We start from the raw sequence: 20,503 nt of genomic DNA on the forward strand, positions 1-20,503 counted from the left end.
ACAAAGTCAGGAAGTCAGTTCCTATACTTTTCACTAGCTGAGCCTTTAGAAATACAGAACGAGAACAAAGCATATTTAAAAAAAGAGTTAAATACGAAGTTTGAATTTTTTTTTTTTACTTGAATCGTTAAATATGCTGTGAATAGTAATCTAGCCAAGGACTTTTTGAACTAAGTGATTTTAAACATATTGTTTCAATGCAAAACCACGTTAGGTTGCTAGAGATGGAGACCATGTTAATCATCTAACTTGCACTTGCTTTTAAAGGCTGGGGTGGGGGGAAAGGGAGAGAAAATACTGGCCTGCTTTGGAAAGCTCAGGAACTGGAAGAGCTGTACCTGTTTGGCTATGCCTCAGGTCCGTTTTGACAATGTAATCCACTGTACATATATGACAGACTGGAAAAGAAAGCAGGCAATGGAAGAGAATAATTAGTAATAGCTGAAAACGTGTTCAGTGCTGTGAGCTGAACATAAGAAAAAGATTTATCTGCAAACAAGCAACAATGCTTTAACCAAAGGGGACAGTTGGAAAATGAGTTATTTCAGAGGGACTGTGATTTTGAGCAAGTGAGGGGACCCATAATGTGTTATCATATGTTGGGAGCATCCGGATAGGTGCTTGATGCTCCGTGCAAACGCACAGGAGTAGTGTGAATGGCGATGTGCGTTATGGAGGTTTATGCACGCTATCACTTACTTTTTTGAAGCTCCGGTTTGCACCCTGGTGCTTGCCGGAAGGCCGGCACGTGCGTTAGGAGAACACGTACCACGCACGGTGCGCGTTCGACTTTGGCTGCCTTGACAGATTTAATGCCGTAATGCCCGGGTATCAGGATGCCTTGGATTTATCGCTGGCGAGGAGTGTTCCCGTAGCCCTCGCCCTTCGCTCGCCGGTGGCGCGGCAGCCCAGCAGATGGAGCAGCGCTCCTGCTCGCGAGGGCTGCTGTCGAGGCGGGGGGGTTTCATTGCGCTGGGAGCGGGGCCGGATCCAGAGCAGCACTATGAAAGTCAATAGAGTTAAGCCGATCGGCCCCCTGTGCATCTATAAAGTACAGAATAAAAGGTTCAGTATAAAAAATATATGTGAGATTGCCAGCTTCTGTTGGGGGAGATTCTGTAGTATATATATAAGATTAACTGAACAGTTTATATAGAAATAGATCAGCTTTTCCAAACTTTATATGCTGTACAGTAGATTGTTTTTTATCTGAGCTCTAATTTACAGCTAAAACTCAGACGAGGGCATAAGAGACTAATCCTTTTGATCACATTGCTGTTTTATGATAAAGATATACTTTATTATTTTTAATAAAACAGTAGTAGCTGCTGTTAGCAGTATTCCCACAGCAGCAGCCATGAGCAGTGGCACAAACAAGAACAGAGAACCCTTCTCCATCTCTTTTTTTCTTAATAAATAATTGAAGGAGAAAACAAGAAAAATATGGTGTAGGATCCAAACAATAAACAAAAACCAGGGTCAGAAAGCAGGGCACATGCTTTCTTCTCCTTTAAACCTAACTACCCATATATATATATATATATTTTTTTTTTCCTTGCTGTGACAGAGAAATGTACTCAACTCTTTTTATAGTGAATTGTATCTTGGAAAAACATTTATATATATGGCAGCGCTGAGCAGTGTAACACAGTAATGGCACATTTTCCTCTGTGTTACAGTGGTGCAGCTGAGCCCGCTCTGCTGCTGTGCAAGGCACGGCCCTGGTCCGAGTTATTACTTGTGGCTCTGCCTGCCCTTGGCCACCCAGGGGTAATCTGGAAGAGCTGTTAGACCTGGGTGAGTCGGAAATAAGAGGTCGGCATTTGGCCCCCGTAAGCTAATGGGAATTTAGCTCTTTGCAGGTTTTCTTGTCTCTCTCTTGACTTTATTGATGGAGCAATGGTCTCATCTTCCAGCTGTTAGTGGACGTTGTGCTTTGCTGGTATTTGTCTATCTCTCCTTGGAGTCCATCACATAATTTCCAAATTTCTTTGCTCCAGGGCATATACATGTTCTTTGGACATCTTCTAATTTTACCCTTTGAGGCTACCCTGCTGCAACCTCCCTGTATGGCATCCTGCTACCCATTAGTCTGTCTCCAGGTGTCCACGACGCACTCCGTGTTCAGAGATAACACTGCATTTTGAATGCGTTAAAGGTATTTAATTGCAAAGCAGACTAAACAGGAATGTAAATAGCTTCCTCTGAATACAGGTATCTTATGTTACAGCGAGGCATGCCTCTTTGGCAGGCTTCCCTCTATTTCAAAAGGACTAAATTTGGCTTCTGTTCAACCATCCTACCTAGTTACACAAGGTAAGCAGTAGAAGCAAGCTTGGGGTTTCTGAATTAACAATCCTGTGTGTATTTCTGTGTGTCTGGTTTCCCCCCTTGCTGTCTGTTCACCAGGTGTCTGTATTTCTAGCATTGTGCCTGCAGCAGAAGCAAATGCTGGCCTCGATCACGTCATTTTAGCCCTATTTAAAAGCTGATCAGAATGGCTACAAAGCCTTAGCTAACAAACAGATTTAAACTTCAGCTTGACCTCTTTAGCCAACCAAAATAAAAGCTGAGAAAGGATTAGATTGCTTCCTGTGAGTATATCGAGGGGGAAAAGCACAGGAAGTGAGGGAGAGCTGTTTCAGTTGAGGATAGCTTTAGCAAAACAACAAAGGGGAATAGATTTGTCGTGAGTTAAATTAGGATGCTGGAAGCGTGTTAATGTCTAATCAGGGAAGTTCTGGGACTGCAGCTCAGTAGGAGCAGTCAGACAAAACAACAAAGCTGGTGTGCAATGGAGCATCCTCAGGGCAGGAAAAGGATCATGGGGTTGAGTCCTGCAGGGAGTCCAGTTCAGTGCAATGTTGCTTATTCCTATGTTCAGACCATTTAAGGCTCTAGCAGCAATAACTCTGAGGTGTGGAAAGAAGCATTTCTTGTGGTTTCATTGCTCAGTAAGAGCTACTGCTCAGCTGGGAGAAGTAACCAGCATCGCCCAGGCTCTCTGCCTGACTCTGCCTTTTTTCTAGTTCTCTGGAGCTAGAATGAGCTCTTATCTCTGTTACTTCCAGTTCAGCCCACTGACTGCTTTGAACCCTTCCTCATCTTTTTGTTAGGTCTGTGTCCTGGCTCTGAAAACTATTCTCTACTCTGTCCTTGCCTCCTTCTCTGGAAGGCTAACTCCCACCTCCTTCACCCTTCTCCAGTCCCTTAGCTTTATCCACACTTCCAGCCAACCTTTGTCTTTCTAAGGACCAATGATCTTTATTCTTCTTCAGATATCTCATTTGGACCCGTTGCTCCATTCTTTGCTGTCTGCTCCTCCCACAGAGTCTCACCTGAGTCACAGTGCACACTGCGCATCTGGAGTGAATAGGACTGCCCTCCTCTTGCTGTGCCCCCTTGTTGTTTCTGCCCAACCTCTAAAACTCCTTTCTTTATGCCAGAACATCTCTTATGCCTGCTCTCAGTAGGATTTTGTGGACGTAATGGAGGCTAGAGCTAAGTTCCTGAATGTGGCTGGTGGATTATAATGTTTTGAAGGTGGACATTTGGGTCAGTATAGGTGCAGCTTGCTTAGGACTGGTTCTCTGTTCTGCTGTGTACAATTCTGGCACTCAATATTTATCACTAAAGGCTCTGGCTAAAGTTGGAGGCAGGGAGGAAGCTTTAATTAGTTCAATGCTGAGTGTGATGGATGCCTTTTCTGAGAGAGATGATCCAATTCTAATATCAGCTGTTTCTACAAGGCTCTGTCTTGGATATGTTATCAACTTTTGTTAACTAGTGGAAGCCTCCAGGACAGATGGAACTTTATTCAGAGGCAGTTCTCTGCAGTCTGCCATTGGGTCAGAGTCTGGCGCTTAGATGGAAGTAGCACCTCTTAACAGATTCCCCACCGCTCTTGTGTTGCTCATGGCACATAGTGCAGTGCGGCTCTCAGGCATCCTCAGGATGAATGCGTCTGTGACAGCCTGTAGCTCTGCGCAACCCGTGGGTCTTTAGGACTCTGGGACAGACCTTCACCAAGTCATGTAGGAGTGGTGCCATTAGCCAGGGGAGGAGGAGGCTAAAGAAATTCGGTATGCACTCTGACCATATATTCTAGCTTTGTGCTGCTAGAAGGGGGTCTAATCTATCTGATCCATCTGCCATCAAATTGATATCCAAAGCTAGCTTTTGGATTCAGGTCTTTCATGAGGAACAGCCTGAGTGACAGCTATGGGAAAGAACAGAGATGTGGATTTCCTGCACTATAACTCTTGAAGACTAAAACAGTTGATATTCATAGTTCAGCTCAGCTCTGGCAGGGCTCTCTGAAATCATAAGTTACATAAAGGAGGAGCCATGTGTGCTCAGATACACTAGATCTTTTTTTATTGTTATTGTACTAACTCTCCACTTCTAAGCAGCTACATGCCAGATGCATGCCATTTCCCACCCCAGCTTACAACAGAATTCTGCATTACGGAAACACTTCTTGTCTGAACTTTCAGCAAAAGGTCATGTAAAACTCCGAGCACTGTGTGTCTCCCAGAGATGCAGGCCATAAACTTCTGGCACTTTGCAAGTATCATAAGATAATATTTTACTTGATTCTGAAGTTTGTGCACTTCACATTGGTATTACCAATACCTCAGAGGGACAAAAGAACATTTTTAGCATCTCATTTACATAATGGCTGAAATGAGAATTTATTCCTTGTTGAATAGGTACCCTGGGGGTTCTTTGATTTGCTGTAGAGCTCTGTACAGCATGGAAATAGCACATGAGTTACTAGCACCAGTGTTGCTGAGGTGCTTCCTGGCTTGTCTGTCTTCCTGCTCAAACACCGTTAACTTGCCACCTGCAGATTAGGTAGCCTCATATATTTGTTTATAGCGATGCTGATTAGCCAGCCATTAAGCACAGTGAAACCCATGACTGCAAGGCAACTTTAAAGGAAGGCCGTGGACAAAAATGTGCTTGGGAGGATGGTGCTGAGAGCCCTAGTGCATGCTGCCTTTGTCCGGAGGGACCAGCAGGAGAGGAGGACACCTGGAATGATTTATCTGTGCAAATACTGAAGTCTCCAAAAGTGTATCTGTGCAGGAAGTCACTGTGTGTGAGACAACCAGATCCCCACTGTTCTATATATTGTACATGACCATATTAGAAGATCCTAAGCCAAAGACTTGGGCGGGCAGTGAGCAGGAATAAGTAAGTAGTTACTGACCGCGTCTTATGAAAGGGATGCTGAGGATGAGGGAACTGAAGGGCGTTTCTCCACCACGCAAGGCAGCACAACACAGGGAGAGTGTCCTGGAGCCAGAAGACATTTAGTACCGCAGCTATCTGCGCTGAGATCCCAGCGAGGCTGATGCGCAAGCACAGTTCTCAGCTATCACGCACCTTCCACGCTTGCCCAATATGTCAAAGAGAGCTGTTGAAAACGTGAATTTCAGAACCCTGTCGTCTATTGCTTGGTACAAGCCCCCAAAGCAGCGGCCGCCTTGTTATATGTGTCGACAGCTACTTTAGCGTGTAAAGAATGGGCCCAATTTGCCAACCCGTTTCCAAAAAATGTTCCCGTAAATGTATTCAAGATTTCTTGCTACATAAAGGAATGCAGCATCTGACTTATTAGTTTTTAGTATTTCAGTTAGGGTTTGACACTTGCAAGCCCAAAGAAGGGGGAGCTTGAATTGTGGTGACACAGAGGGAAAGTAAAGAAAATTAGAGTTATAAATTTAAAGACAATTAGTTAAACTGCATTTAACCTAAGAGTGAACAATGATTCAGAATTAGAGAAGTCTTCATTTGCTATAATTTGCTTTGAAAGTGGATTAAGGTAAATTGAATTAAGACCTTTTAAATTCTAAAATAGAAGCATCTACAAAGGGATGCAATTTAACTAATCTATTTTGAGAGTTAGTTTGCAAAAAATCTCCATGTATCCAAAACCATGAAAAGGGAGATGGGCAGTGCCTCCATTTGAAGAATTGATTTTTTTTTTTTTTTTTTTTTTTTAAAAAGATGTATACTGGAAAGCGTCCTCTCATTTCAGAGATCCACCGAAGGGTCATTTGTGGTGGTTCCCCCCATCCTGAGCCATGCATGGGGGCTCTCGGACACTACGTCTGTGAAACCAGCCCAAGAGACTTGGAGTCCTCCAGCTCTGGATCCACCGACGCAGCTTTCTGAGCCGTTCGGCTCAATGGTCCTGTTCTTGGCTGGGGTAATACAGCAGTGTCTGCTGGTTCATGAGTCTAACTTGAAAAGCAGCTAGAAACACAGAAAAGATGGTTTGCAAGAGCTATTCAAAAATCCAGCAATAATTTAATGTGCAAAAATGTAAGGTGATAGTCCTTAATCCTGTCTAGCTCCAGAGCAGTCAGAGAGCACTGGGTAGATAGTTGCTTTTTTGGGCTAAAACTTGCTACCTGGGAAAGAATATTCAGGTGCACTGTCTACAGTGGTATAGACACATATTCTTTCTTTTCCCACCAAAGACTACACTTGTCTTAATTTCCTCTCAATTACACTCAGGCATTAACTAATACTGACTAACTACAGCCCAAAATAATTATTGCTATCTGTTCCCTTTGTAAATATAACTCCAGCACTGAGCTAGAAGAATAATGGCATATTTACAGAAGGCAGCTAATTAAATAGAGCTTCAATTGCTTTCAGTTTGCCAGAAGGAGCCATTTTCACAGCAAAAAAATGTGTGCAAGCCTGTATGCTTACCAGGAACAACTCGGTATAACATAATTCAGAGTTCCCAAGACAAAAATTCAGTTCAAGACAAATTTACACTGGCAATAAAAATCTCATTAAGGAAGATATGAAGATCTCTCTACTACACCACGACAGTTAAAAGAGGTTATCATTTTTTCAGTTTATTTAAGGAACAGTATATATTTCATTGTTCCAGAGCAGCTGTAATTGCAAGTGTCTTTCAAACATTGCTTGCAGTAATGCATTTGTCTTATGACTGTAACTTCAGAACCAGCCTGTTGATGCATCTTCATTAGAACAGGAGAGGATGCTGGAGTTTCAGAGCTCTTCAACAGTGCAGTTTTCCCTATTTTTCCAGCCCCTGCTTCTACATTTTGGAAATTCTCTCTTGCCACCATTATTCAGACACCTGCAAAGATTTCCTGAGGTCACAGTTTGTCTCCAAATGTTTGCACCCTCTTTTGTTCCTTTGAGACGTTTAGCTGAAACCATTCATGATAATTACAGAGCAGCAGCCCTTTGAGGAATCAAAGTCTGAAAGAACCATTCTTGTTAAAGCCTGTTGTTAGCAGTCCCCAGGGCTTTTTCTGTTTTACAAAAACAAAAATAAGGGGATTGTTTCAGAGTTGTTTTTTCCTCCATAACAAAGGATGTCTGTTTCTTGTCCCAGTGTTCAGATAGAGAAGCCTGGTGCAGAGCTTGTTAGTCTTCCCCTTTGCAATAGTTCGCCAAGTTGCTGGATGGAAAGCTGATTTTCTTCCCCTGCCTGCATATAATTCCTGAATTTGTTTTTATCTGTTGGAAGTAACAATTTGGCAGACATCAGCACTTTTCCCATGTTTAATTAATTCCTTTAATTTTGTGGTAAATGAGAATAATGGGGCTTAATTTTGCTATTTATGTAAAATTGATTGGTAATTATGGAGAGCACAGGAGATTTGGCTTTACAAACCAAAATTAAGTGACCTCTCTATGAGGATGACTTGGCACGTCTCCTTCACTTGTGAGAAAGCAGAGATGTCATGGAAGCAGATGTCGCTAAGCTGCTTTTAGGTTACAGGAACACAAAATATGGGAATGTATGTGTTTTAAAAATATATTGAATGAATGTAAACTGGTACCAAGAATGAAGTACAGCATGCCTTACAAAGACTGTTCTTACCAGATCCTCTTCTGAAACAATGCCACATCCCTTTATTTTTCAAGATGTGATACTGTCGTGCCTCAGAGAGCTGAGGAGCTGGGGTAAGATCCGATAAATCTTTTATGAGGAGTGCTTGCGCTCGAAGCAGAGCTGGGACTGTGGATACCTGCCTTCAGTTTCTGTTTCTGCCACAGATGACTTCTGTGCCCTTTAGGAAGTTACTAATCTTTTTCTCCTGCTGCAACATGGGCTTTGTAATACTTCTGGTCTGCTTTGCTCAGCTGGAGTGTCAATGCTTTGGGGAAGGATTTGTCATGAAAAGTGCATAACAGAGCTGGGCCTGCCCCCTGTTTGAGACTCCTGTGTGCTACTGAGACACAGATAGTAAATAATAGCATAAAGTGTGCACCAGCTGCTGGTCACTCATAGTTGTCTCCAGAACTTGGTAGAAGAGATACGCTGTAGCCCAGCTCTTTCCACCATGGATAAGATGGGTGGATGGCTCTGAAGCGTTGGCAGAACAGTACACAGACATGAAGTGGGAGGCACGGCCCTCCTTGGAGAACACGCTCTCATCTACCGTGCGTTGTGCCCTCAAGCCCAGGGCACAAAACGATCGTGGAGGGAAGGGGGCTCTCAGCGCAGTGGAGAAACCTGGGCTTTGGAGCATCTTTGCCAAGTGCTTCTGGGGCTCTGCAGTGCTGGGCTATAGTTCTCCGGCTGCTGCTGCTTTGGGTCGGGTGCTGCTGTAAACCCCACCTGTGCTGCAGCCACTGCCCTTGGAGAGGTGCCTTGGGCTAGGCCAGGATTATGGGATGAGAGCTGGGGACTAGACCCAGGAGGAGAAAAGCTTTGTTAGCCTCTGCCAGAATTGCTACCTATATTTGCAGGGAGAGGGACAAGCTAGTGGGACTTCTTTTGAATTTAGCTTCGAAATCTAATTTCAAAGGCAACCACTTGCAAATTTCCAACTGTCTTTCAGTCTTAATGTTGAAAGCCCCTTGCATTCCCCCAGTGGCAATGCTCAGCAGCCCTTGAAATTATTTCCAGCATGTATCTTAAGTTTCAGAAGAAGGAAGCATGGGAAAAAAAACAATCTAGATTCTCCTTGGTGATGCTGCATCAATACTTGGCTGATCTGTGTAATGCTAAGCACAGTGGAGCAGAGCTGAGCTACCAGTTGCTAGCTAACAAGAGGATTAGGTATGCCTGCAAATGGGCAGGCATAACTTAAGCAAGAGGGCAAATGCATAGAAAAGTCAAACTTGGACTCCAGGGGAAGGTGGTGCTGCTTTTGTGCCAAAGAGCATCCTCTGCACAAACACCAGGCAGGAAAGCAAAGCAAAAGTGGTTGTTTGGCTGGAGCTTGAAGTGCGTTTTGCAATGAGTTGGTGCAGCTTTGCTTAACAGTTGTTACTACTAATAATTGTACTTACATTCCTGGCCAACCTAAGCACTCTGCGTTTTGTACGTGATAATTAAATCCAGTCAAAATGTATTCACAAACTATCAGTAGGTTCTGTTTAACAAATAGCATCCTCCAGAGTGGGCTGGAGAACAGGGAAATCAGATGAATAGACAGCAAGTAGTTTTCAAACCCAAGAAATAATGTAGCAATACTTTTTCCTGTTGATCTGGTGAGGGGCTGGGGTGTGGGAACAGGGCTTGGGGGCCAGGGTACGGGGGAGGCAGTAAATGCCACGTTGCTCTGCTGCCAACGGGTTATCTGCTCTTGCCTGAAGCCTGGAGCCCGTGGGGACCCACCGCCTACCTGGGCAGGCTGCTGGGCAGCATTTGTACCGCTCTCCAGGTCCCTCAGGGCAGGAGTGGTCCCACATCATCTTTTCCATGATTTTACCCAGAATCAGCATTGAACAAAAACAGGCCTGGGCTGTTCAGTTAAACCTTTTCAATAATGGCACGATCCTAAATTTCTTGAGGTCCTTTGAGGCTTCCTCATTGAATACAGATGGTTCAAAAGGATCAAGACTGCTTCAGAGAGTTCTTTGTCAATTGTTTTAATAGTCTTGAGAGCAAATCATTCAATCCTACAGTTAAATATTTACATTGTTGGTTGGTGTTTAGAATCTTCTGTTACTGTTGCAATAAAAAGTATTGCCATATCACAGTGAAAGGTAAACAATTCTTTTTTAAAATAGAGAATAGAAACGTTTGCTGTTTATTTCTGCATTTTTCTGCAGGATGTTTGACAATTTCTCCATCCTTATCTATTATGAAATCTGCAACCTTGCTAGGATTTAATGTCATGCTATTACATTAAATTTCCATCTTTTTGTTATTATTCAAGTCCTAGAATTTCCATCGATACCTTTAGGTTCCTTTTTCAAATTGTCTGCTCTTCTTTGTTGCCAATTTATGCCTCTTGAGATCAGAGCCTTCGTTCTTCTGTTTATGATTGAATTTTTAAATGATTTTTACAGCTCTCATTTTAACTAAACTTTTTTCCCTTTTAACTAAAGAAATCTCCTTTTGTGGTTGTAGGGGGTTTTCTTCCTAGATGTCATTCACTCCCACTTTATTTTGTTCAACATCATTTTCAGTTCCTGTTTTGAAATGTCTGTTTTTCAGAGTACCAGCAATCAGTATTAATGGTCAAGCTTATATTTGTACAGAAAGAATGAAGTGTGGTCATGACTGCTGGTAGCGAAGCCATGATGAATATTTAGGCTGGTAATTCACTCTTTTTGTCTTTTTATCCAGAGAGACTGACTGTTGAATCACCTCAGCATAGCTGCCATATTTCTTGTATTAGAAAAGCCAGTTTGTAAAGTGGTTCGCCAAAGCTGGAACTCCCGTGGTAACGTCACTTTTCTTCTATGTATCGTGTATTTCAGGAGATCTGGAGGGGTCTCGGAGTGATGCCTCGTAATGCACTGGAGTAAGATCCTGTGCTAACTGGGTCTTGAGTTTATAGACGAGTCTGTAATTCTGTTGTCTCTGTGTTTAGGAGGTGAACACGGCAAGGCAGAGCGGTTCCAAGTAGGAATTACAGCCAGGGATGTCTTGATAAGAAAGTAAAAGGCAGAAATTCAGTAAAGGATCAAAGCAAGCAGCTTACCAAGGAAGGAATCAGGTCTGAAGGCACACGAAGACACTTCAGCTACTTTATGGTGTGGGTGTGAATGAACTGCGGGGTGTTGGCAGGCAGAAAGATGGACCCGCTCATAAATAGACTGTCTGCCCTCCTGGAGAAACGGGGACAGGCTGAAGCTTCAAGGGACTGAACGTATTAAGCTGAGATTAAAGATAATGCTTCTTGGGGGAGTCAGACTCTGTCCTCAAGCAGTGCAGAGCGCTGCTAACAGTTCACCGCTGCTTTCTCGCAGTGTTGGTAGCAACACAGAGGTGGTGATTTAAGAACCTGCTCTGTGGAGCAACGCAAACTGGGTTAACCGTAGGGGCTGGTCGCCCGTAAGAGCTCATGGTGGGGGGAATGAGAGGCAAAGTAATGATTGCAAATAACAGGTGAAAGGAATTGAAGTTAATTAGGGCTGCAGCATCATGTGAAGTTGTGGAAAGCTACTCATCATGCTGTATGCAACTATCTGATGACTATCACAACCTCTTTGTTCATCTGAATTCCTCCAGGCAAATCCTAGCCCCTTCCCCCAAGGGGTCGGAGGAGCAATTGCGTTTTGGCCTCAAAGAGAAATCCTATTGACTGGAACAAGTAAGACACCTATGCTCGTTTTCTATGCTTTTTGTATGCTTGTTGGCTGTTGGTTTAGCATTTTACAAGTGAGGCTGAGAACAGATGATAATATTATTTTCCTTTTTCACATTTTTTTTCTATAAATTTATTCTTCATGTGCCTGCAAGAACCAAGTTTCCCCCCTATTGTTCTTGTTATTGGCATTATACACAGATAAAACAATTCAAGAGAGTATTTTTCCTAGTTAGGCAGAGCAGAGATACAATATACTATAGGCACATCTGTCAACACGATGCTCTGCCTGTCTTTATTTTCTCACAGTTTGCTTGTGGTCCATTTAAAATTAGATTACGACTGATTGGTTCCTGCATTCTAACTATTTCACATGACGCTCCATCCACTGATGTATAAAACAAAACTGAGGCGACTGGAAAGCCTAAGGGATCAATTCCAAATATCACTGTGTAATAAAACCATATTTCCTTAATTTTTTTATTGATTCAGCACTCATTCTCCTGTAATGCTGCTGTGGTAATATTAAAACTCAGTGACTGACAGCGGCATCCCACAGAAGTGATTTAAATAGCAGTACCAGGGAAGAAAAGAGGCTTGGCTTTTGCAACAATTTTGCTCCAACTGGCCCAGAGGATCTCCCTGGTAGGGAGGGAATATACTGTACATCTTTTTCCCTTTGAAATGTATCATTTGTATTTCTTTCAGCCCTGTGAAGTCAACAGGATTCCTGCTGTTGACACTGCTGGGCACAGCCTGCAGCCTTTCAAAAGTAAATATGCGTATTTGGTTTGTACGTTGGAACTAGTTAGTTGTGTAGGCAAAGGCATTTCTTCCAATGCAATCCCCAGACTACTCTTCCTGTGATACGCAATCCAAAACAAATGAATGTTTCTGTGCAATGGAAAGAATTTGGCTAATTAACAGTCACAAAATGTACGCCACTTGCAGGTGGGAATTTCAAGGGACCTTAAGAGGATTGTACAAGCTGGACGCAGAAGCCCCTCGATGTGCTTGGAAAGCCTGGCCTGCCTGCGGAAAACGCGCTGCAGACTTGGTTGCACACCGTAAGCCTGCAGCACTGCGCTGACAAGAGGCATTTCTGTCTCTGCTGCTCACAAGGCTTTTGGTTGTGCAGGCAGGGTATTCACAGCGTTCTGGTATGCGTTTCCATTCCTGATGAGCACATGCAAATGAAAGAGAAGACAAAATTTAAAAAAAGGGAGGGGGGAAACTGAATGCATGGGGGAAGCTCCAGAGGCTGCTGGGTGGGGTTACTGGTTTCTCTGTCAAGGCAGGTTATCTGCCCTAATGAGCACCCCAGAGCCATTCAAAAGCCGTGGCCTGGGGCCAGCTTCTGGAGCGGGGAAATGTTAATGGAAATGGTCTCCTCCAGGAGTTCCCCTAAGTCTGGCAGAGACAGTATTTCCGATTGGGGTAGATATAAATCTCCATTTGTGGTCCAAAGCTTAGAAACAAGAGCCAGAAACACTTGCTCAAAATGGTCCCGATTGCAACGCGCTGAACCAGAACCGTTCACAAAAGGTAAACTTTGATTAACGTACAAGTCCAAAGTAACCCAAAACTGTTCAGTGGTAATTTCTGGATGAGGAACGCGGCTGAGCCTCCTTAGTGGCTGGGCGCTGGGAGCAAGGTGAAGGGCCTCACCCCTTGGCTCAGCCTGGTTCCAAAGCAAAGCAACCCCCCCAAAACAAACAAGAAATTCAGTCCTGGCCAAAAAATGGCATCTCTGTGACTGACACTAAGGGGGCTGTTTTATTTGCTCTGCAAACGCCATTCTTGGCAATAGCAGACACTGATTAAGAGTGCAAAAAGGCAACTTGGGTCTCGGCTGTTGAGGACAGAGGGGCAAACAGCGTCATGACACCTGTGATGCATCGCGGGCCCTGGGAGGAATGAACGCTGCAGCCCATGTGTCCCTTTGTGCGCCGGGGACCATTTTCCTAGCTGTAACTCTGAGCTTGTTTGCTGTTGACTGAAGTCGGGCAGTAGTATTGCTCGGGTGTGCTACTGAATGAATATTGAGTGTGCCTCTAAGATAAAGTCATTATTTAGGAGCTCATTAAAGTACTGGCCTTGAAAAAAATTCCCTTTGCTAATATCCTCTTCCATCACTATGTCAAGGTTTGGAGTTGGTTTGGAGAAAGAGCCGCACATTTGCAGAGCTCCTGTAGCTCCCTCTCTCCTTTTACTTGCAGGGGCTGCTGCAGCCAGGGCTGGAACAAAACTTTTTAAGCCTAGAGCTGAGAAAACACCAGGTGGTAACAGGAGCTGCAAATTGCTAAGTAACTCTGGCAAAGTTCCTCTGCACCCTCATTTCCAGAAAAAAGCCCTGAGGCTGTTTTCTCTATCTGTGGAGCGGCCTCCTTCCTTTAGCGAGTTCAGGTATTCCCCCTGCCTTGAAAGCGCGCATCTCCCCTCGCTTTCTCGCACCCCTCTTCTCCTTCCTCTCCTCAGGGTCCTGAGTTCACTTTGCACCCCTTCTGCAGGATTTGCAGACGTAAGGAGGAGAGCAGCGAGAGCTGATTTCGCCCCCACCTTTCTCTGCTTCTGCTATCCAGCGTGCCGTGCACAGCCGTCATCCAGGAGGCCACCGTTGGTCCTCAGCCTGTGCACGCAGCTGCTCCTGCGTTGCCGTATGAACGGTCGAGGCTTCGCTGACAGAGAGCCTGGGGCTGCCTGCTTTCAGCCGCTAGAAGGTAACTTTAATTGTCAAAACTGAGTTTTTGGACTTGTGCTTCCATGTAGTCCCCTTACAGTTTCCTAGATGAATGCTTTCAGGGTTAGTACTTCACTGCCAAATAAAAAGGTTTTGACTCATCATTGCAAGATTCAGGATGAAGGATCACAGCAAGTGTCTGCTCTGGAGAATCTATTTCTTGCCCACCCTTCCTCCAGACGGTGCGCAAGGACCTGCTGGAGCTTAAACAAATACTAATATGGAGTAATGGTATTTAATCCTCTTCAAACCATGATTTACAGAATCTGATTATTATCATAATAGCTGATCTACAGTTCTTAATGCTTTATTGTTATCCCATTACAGGAAGGTTCTGCTGGCACTGCATATTGTCTACTTCTCTTACAAATGTTCTACAGAAACCTTATTAATTATTAGTCTCATAAAACACCTGTTAATGTTACCATTTTAATAAATCTCCTCCTTAATTAAATTAGGTGATTTTGATAGTAATCCTCTAATGTCCACTGCCCTTCTATTCTCATCACAGTCCGATTGTACAATGGGAAGCAGTGTTCAATTATAATTGATGTAGGCCATAATTCAGAACCAAATTATAACATATAAAGCCATATGATCATTGAGGAATATAATAGATTTCCACACTAAAGTGTCATTTGGATTGATTAGTGCTGTTTCCAGAGCCTTATAAGAAGTGAGAAAAGGCTTAATTCAAAAGGATCTCTTTTTCTTTTTTTCCCTTTTGTTTCTCCCTTTTTTTCTTAAATACACTCTATTTCCTCCTTGAAACACAGCCTCTGGTCCAAACACTTTGGTGTACCGGCCACAACATCTACTTTCCCACTTGTGTTTCAGTTCTAAAACTGACCTTTTTAAAAAGATTTTTTTTTAAGGCAGACTAGACGATGATTTTATTTAATGATTTAATAAAACTTTTCCTCCTGAGATGGAGATGCTAGAAATCTTGCTGATCTATTACTGCTGCTGCCCAAGCACGAAAGTACAGTTATATATGATACAGCAATACTAAAGCTCTAAGCAAAAAATTAAAAGCATATAAGAAGAAAAACCTTACACAAGCAGGAATGTTGTTCAGGCACGGGGAAGACTTCGCACACTGAAGTGAACAGGTTGCCCCATTTGGATCCAGGTCGTGTCCTCTCTGCTGGGAAATGTCTCGGGGGAAAACTCCCCTGACCGTGCCAGGGCTCGTGCATCTTCCACGTCCTTCTGGTATCTGGGCACCTTGCAGCCTCAGCTGTTTCTTCTCAGCTTTGCAAGTGAGGAAGTGCCATGTTTTATGGGATTAGCAGTGGTTCATGATCTCACAGGAAACCTCACAGAGCAAAGAGGAATTTTCCAGGGTTTTTGGTGAGAGTCTGACTGTTAGCTCGAGACCTTTTTTGCTACTGCAAGTCTCTTTACGTTGCGTCGCTGCCTGCGTCCCCTTCAGTCACAGTCATCTGCCTTCCGCGTGGCAGCTGCCAATGTTTATTGCCCAGGAAAGCAATGCAGCAAAATGTTGCATGTGGTTTTAATTGATTTTTAATATAACTTAGAAGCTCAGGTGGCCTCAGTTCCTCCTCAGAACCTCCCCTTTAGCCCTGTGCATGTTCCTTCTGCCACTTCTCCCATTTATCCGTGGGTGTTGGTCTCCATTCCCCAGTGAACCTCAGGGGACTGCTGGCCTATTCTTGCCCCGCTCCATCAGGCGCATCCTGTCTCTCCTCAGTAGTCCTCATTTTTCAGAGAGGGTCCCCTGGCTACAATTTTTGAATCATTTCTGAATCAACCAAAAGGATGCTTTGGCTACTTTGTAGGTGATCTGGCTATTTTAAAAAACTTACTTTCTTACTTTTAAAACTCAATTACACACCAGAAGTGTTTTGAAGAGGAAAAAGCTGCAAGTTTCATTTGGAAAATGTTGAAATGAAATATTTTGACTTTCTAAAAATGAAACATTTGGATGCATTTGGATTATTTGCTTCATGTTTTTCTCCTAGCGGACCTCTTTGACAGAATTTTACCTGACTTTGCCAAAGGTTTACTGAAAGTGCATTGTTTTGATGAATTCTGAGGTATCAGCTTTGGTTGCTCATTTGCTCAGGCTCAGATCCATTCAGTCCTTCATCTCTAGAAGACCCTCTCCTTTCCCTCCTCTACCCAGATCAGATGCCATTTCAAGCAGGTCTGAGAAGGGACTGAAGAAGGTAAGGACTTCAGTCTCAAGTCATATGAAGCAAGAAATAAGAATAACTGGAAATCGAGGACGAGATGGAATGCAGGCCGCTAAGGGGTAAGCGTAGCACAGGTAACTTACAAGTTGCTGAAAAGCACCACAAACAAATGAGGTCTGAGTTCAGTACGTTTAACAAACGTACTCTCAAGTAATCCTCTAGCATTTCTCTACTGACTGAACCACAGCCGAGGCTTGCTGCGGGAATGCAGGATTTTGCATGTCAAGCTTGCGATTAGGCATTAGCTCATGGCAGCACACTGTGGATCTTCCTCTGGGAAAGAGATGATGCCCGTTTCTGCCCTCCAGGCGCTGCGTGGCAGATCCTCTATTCATTTGTGCGCAGTGGGATAACTGATGGCGGGTTTCCTGGAGCTGAATACTGCCTGCCTGGGGTTGGTATTTGGCTCTTCCATCTTGCCTTCCTTTGACATCTGATATGAACTTCCAGCGTTGCACAATCAAACGAGGCAATCCTCAACGCTGATGAGTCTTTTTGTTGCTAGGAGACGGCTTCTTGAGAAGCAACATTCATTAACTTGTTGGGAGTGGATAAGGAACCGCGAATTAAAGTAATTTGAAAACACTTCTACCTTCACACATTAATTGCAAACACAGGGAAATTATCCTGAAATCTGGGGTATTTTGGTTACTCTCTGAACATTGTTATTTTAATAGACAGGTTGAATGTTGCACAGTGGGGCTACCACTGTGCGTAGTTATTGCTCTCCTCCCGCTCTCTCTGGATGCATTCAAACCACGCTAAACGCAACAGAGCCCAGCGCTTGCACAGTCCTGCCTCTGCGCTCTGCTTGGCCCCCAGAAATGCTCAGATACCATTAACTGGTTAAACGTGGTGATGCTTAGAATCGGTGCGTAGCTCACCCTTGCCGAACTTCAGCAGGTGAAGTGTGTCGTCTGTTAAGCTACGTTCCTACTAGAGAGAGATAATGCAGTAGGAGATAATGCATTAATTATATTGGTTTCAGGGCATTTTTTTGAGTGTAACACATCTCTGCTGGGAGAAGGGGAGACAGGCACAGAGTCAATCCTGTCCTACACAGGCTGCACTTTGTAGCTCACCCTCCCCAAATAATTCTTTGGATCATTTAACAACAACAAAATCACGCCTGTGGGCCCTTTGGAAGAAACAGTATGTGGCTTCTGCCTCGGTGTGCTTGATCCTGCCCCGTAACACCTCCCTGGCCTGGAGGGACCCCCGTGCCCAGCGCAGCTTGGTCACCTCCTCGTCTCTGCTTTTTCCCCATGGTGGTGTAGGAACAGGCTCGGCTGCCTATTGCTGGGGTCAAGCAAGGGAGTGTGGGGGGCCATCTCCGACCTCCCTGCGTGGCTGCCTTTAGCATCCTTTCTGGTCTGGCCCAGGCAAGCGCAGGCAGAGCAGCTGTGCTGTGCCATTCAGTGACAATGTTTTTTCTGTATCCTGCACAAAAACAATCACTTACTGCACATTAGCGGGATGTAGTGGAAAATTTATGTAGGATTTCTCTCTCTGTTCAGATCGAACAGCAGTACCATTCTGTGAGAGAAGTGGGCCTCAGCAGAGCTGAATGGCTCAAAGAGTGGGTCATATCAATGCTGATAATCTTCCCTAGTGATAACGCAGTGGATTACACAGCGATTGGATGTTGAGAGTATGCTGACCTTAATCTCCCTTAACTTTGGTTTTCTCTTCCATCAGATTATAACGGAGAAAGTACAACATGTGCCATAAAAGATTACACACATCCTGCCACACTCCGCAGATGGCTGATACAAAAATCAGAGACAATACTAAAATAATTAAAAAACTCACAAAAATAAACCAGTGCATTCAGCTCCTTTGTGAGGCTGTGGCTAAGGAAACTGAGCCAGCCAGCCTGAAATGCACAATATAAATGTAAGTAGATCTTATTAAGATTCTGTGTGGCTCTTAAAGCATCCTCAGCCCTTGCTTCCAGCTTAGCATCGCGACTAATGGGGAGGAGAGGGAGAGATTAGTTTAGGCTACTCTGAGACACCACAGATACACACAGGAGGCATCCTGTGTTGTTTAAGCTTGTATTTCACTGTCCTGCTATGTGACGAGTGGAGTGCCAAAAATACAGAAGAGTTGGCACATAAAATCCATGTCTACTTTATCTACTCTGTCAAGGCTAAAAAAAGTCCTGAATGAGCCTTGGAGAGTCAACAAATCACTGCAACAGCAGCTGAAGAAGGAAGTTCAGCTTGAGTTCAGCTCATTAGAATTCCCTTTAATGTGCACCCTTGCAGACCGGCAGGCTGCGTGGGATCTCGGCGAGCGGAAGGATGCTTGTGAACTTGTCGGCAAGCAGAAAACGGACAAGGTTGATGTGACTGACCTTCTGTGCTGAAGCCTGATCCTTCCTGTCGTTTGAGATGGCGGTGCAGGAAGAAAAGATCACTGAGTACACCCGTGTATTGGAGATGGTGAGAAATCGGCTTTTTGCACAGCTTTCTTGGGCAAATCCACACCTACCTACTGAGAAGTGTGTCCTATTTATTTCTTGTACTAACGTGAGGCCCCAAAGGGGAGAGCAGCTAGGTAGAGGAGTGGCCATTGCAGAGAATAAACATGCGATCATTCATTTGGAAAATGCCCTTTCCTAATGGCAATATTTGTTTAAAAAGCAAACAAGGCCTATGAACAATGAATATGTTCCTTTTCTGTTCTTCCACACAGACAATGTAAAAAAAAAAAGGGACTTAATCCTGCAGTGCCTATGTTGGGCAAATTTCTCATTGACTCCAATGGGAATTTTGCTCAGGAACTGCAAGACAGGCCTGGTAACGTTATTTCCATTTATTCAATAGTTCTGAGATTGAAAACGATAGAGACTGGGCAAAAGAAATAACAGGGGCATCTCATATCCATGTGTCGCTTCATTAAACATCTGAAAATGGCAATGAAAAAGCAGAGATTGTGGAATGAGATTTCCAGACAGCAGAATGATAACATAAAAGACTGTCCTCTGCTTGTACAATATACCTGCAGTCAGAAAAATAAAGGCAGCAAAAATATCTTGCATTATAATAGACAAGGATTTTCATAGCTATTATTTGGGATACACAGGAAGTGGAAAACTGCTTCACACATGTCACTCGTTAGACACCCAATATGTGAATGTGTAACTGAGATAAAAACTCATGTGGCTTTATCCTTCTCCTTAACAGGAAATATTTGCATTCAGGAGCTCAAGAGGTACCATTGAGTAGCTAAGGAATATATGACAAAATATTGTAATGCTCGTTAGCGTCGTGTGCAAGAAAATTAGTCCTTACAAAACACATTATTAGCCTTTGTTACTGTTTTAAATAGAAAAGATTTGATCGATCTTTCTCCTGTCAAAATGGGAAATGACTAGAAGATGAATTCATTTAAAGCTTCCTGAAGATGTGATAGTTCCTCAAGGAAGGGTTGCTTTTTATACTTGCAGAAAGGGGTCAGATGGCCAGGAGGGGCAGAACAGTCGTCCCATTTTCAGATCCTTCTTTTGGAAGTCATGGCATCCAGCATCTCATCCTGTGCTTTCTGAACTGCAACAAAAAATGTGGCTAAAGCAATCTCAGGATTTATTAAGCCTTGGGCCTTGGTCTGAGGAACTTCTCACTTACTCCTTGTTTGCTGTTTTCAGTAACAGGGCTTGATACTCTGCACTGAAAGGGTCCTACAGCTGAACTTGTGGGTGACTGTGATAACGATCATGCTCAGCTGAGTGGAGGAAGCAGCGTTAGGGACTCTGGGCACAAGGACCAAACTCCGCTCCCGCAAGTGTCCTCACTGGTCCTAAATATGCAGAACCTGCTTCTGCCCCCAAAGCGTTTGTATTTCTCCCTCACTGCTTCTGAGGACTGCTTTGAGTTTGCAGAGCGGTACCATTAGGCATTCACATCAGAGAAAAAAAAAAGAAGAGTGAAAATAATTCTTCCCCAAACAAAATTCAGAACAGTGGCTTCAACTTGTCGAATCCATTTATG

The 20,503-nt window shown here is 43.8% G+C and overlaps 1 protein-coding gene across 1 annotated transcript in view; it reads left to right on the forward strand.

Annotated features, from left to right (window-relative positions):
• The window catches only part of LOC104144696 (uncharacterized), a 136,503-nt gene that overhangs the window by 104,107 nt on the left and 11,893 nt on the right, over positions 1-20,503 (forward strand). Inside the window, exons 3-11 of the mRNA XM_068906904.1 lie at positions 2,001-2,158; positions 10,586-10,682; positions 10,833-10,958; positions 11,474-11,555; positions 13,769-13,955; positions 14,060-14,269; positions 16,439-16,567; positions 18,207-18,404; positions 18,779-18,955. The gene's annotated coding sequence lies outside the window, so the exon portion shown is untranslated. The remainder of the gene's footprint in view (positions 1-2,000; positions 2,159-10,585; positions 10,683-10,832; positions 10,959-11,473; positions 11,556-13,768; positions 13,956-14,059; positions 14,270-16,438; positions 16,568-18,206; positions 18,405-18,778; positions 18,956-20,503) is intronic.

Source organism: Struthio camelus, chromosome 14, assembly GCF_040807025.1.
Source record: "Struthio camelus isolate bStrCam1 chromosome 14, bStrCam1.hap1, whole genome shotgun sequence".
In the NCBI taxonomy this organism is placed as follows: domain Eukaryota; kingdom Metazoa; phylum Chordata; class Aves; order Struthioniformes; family Struthionidae; genus Struthio; species Struthio camelus.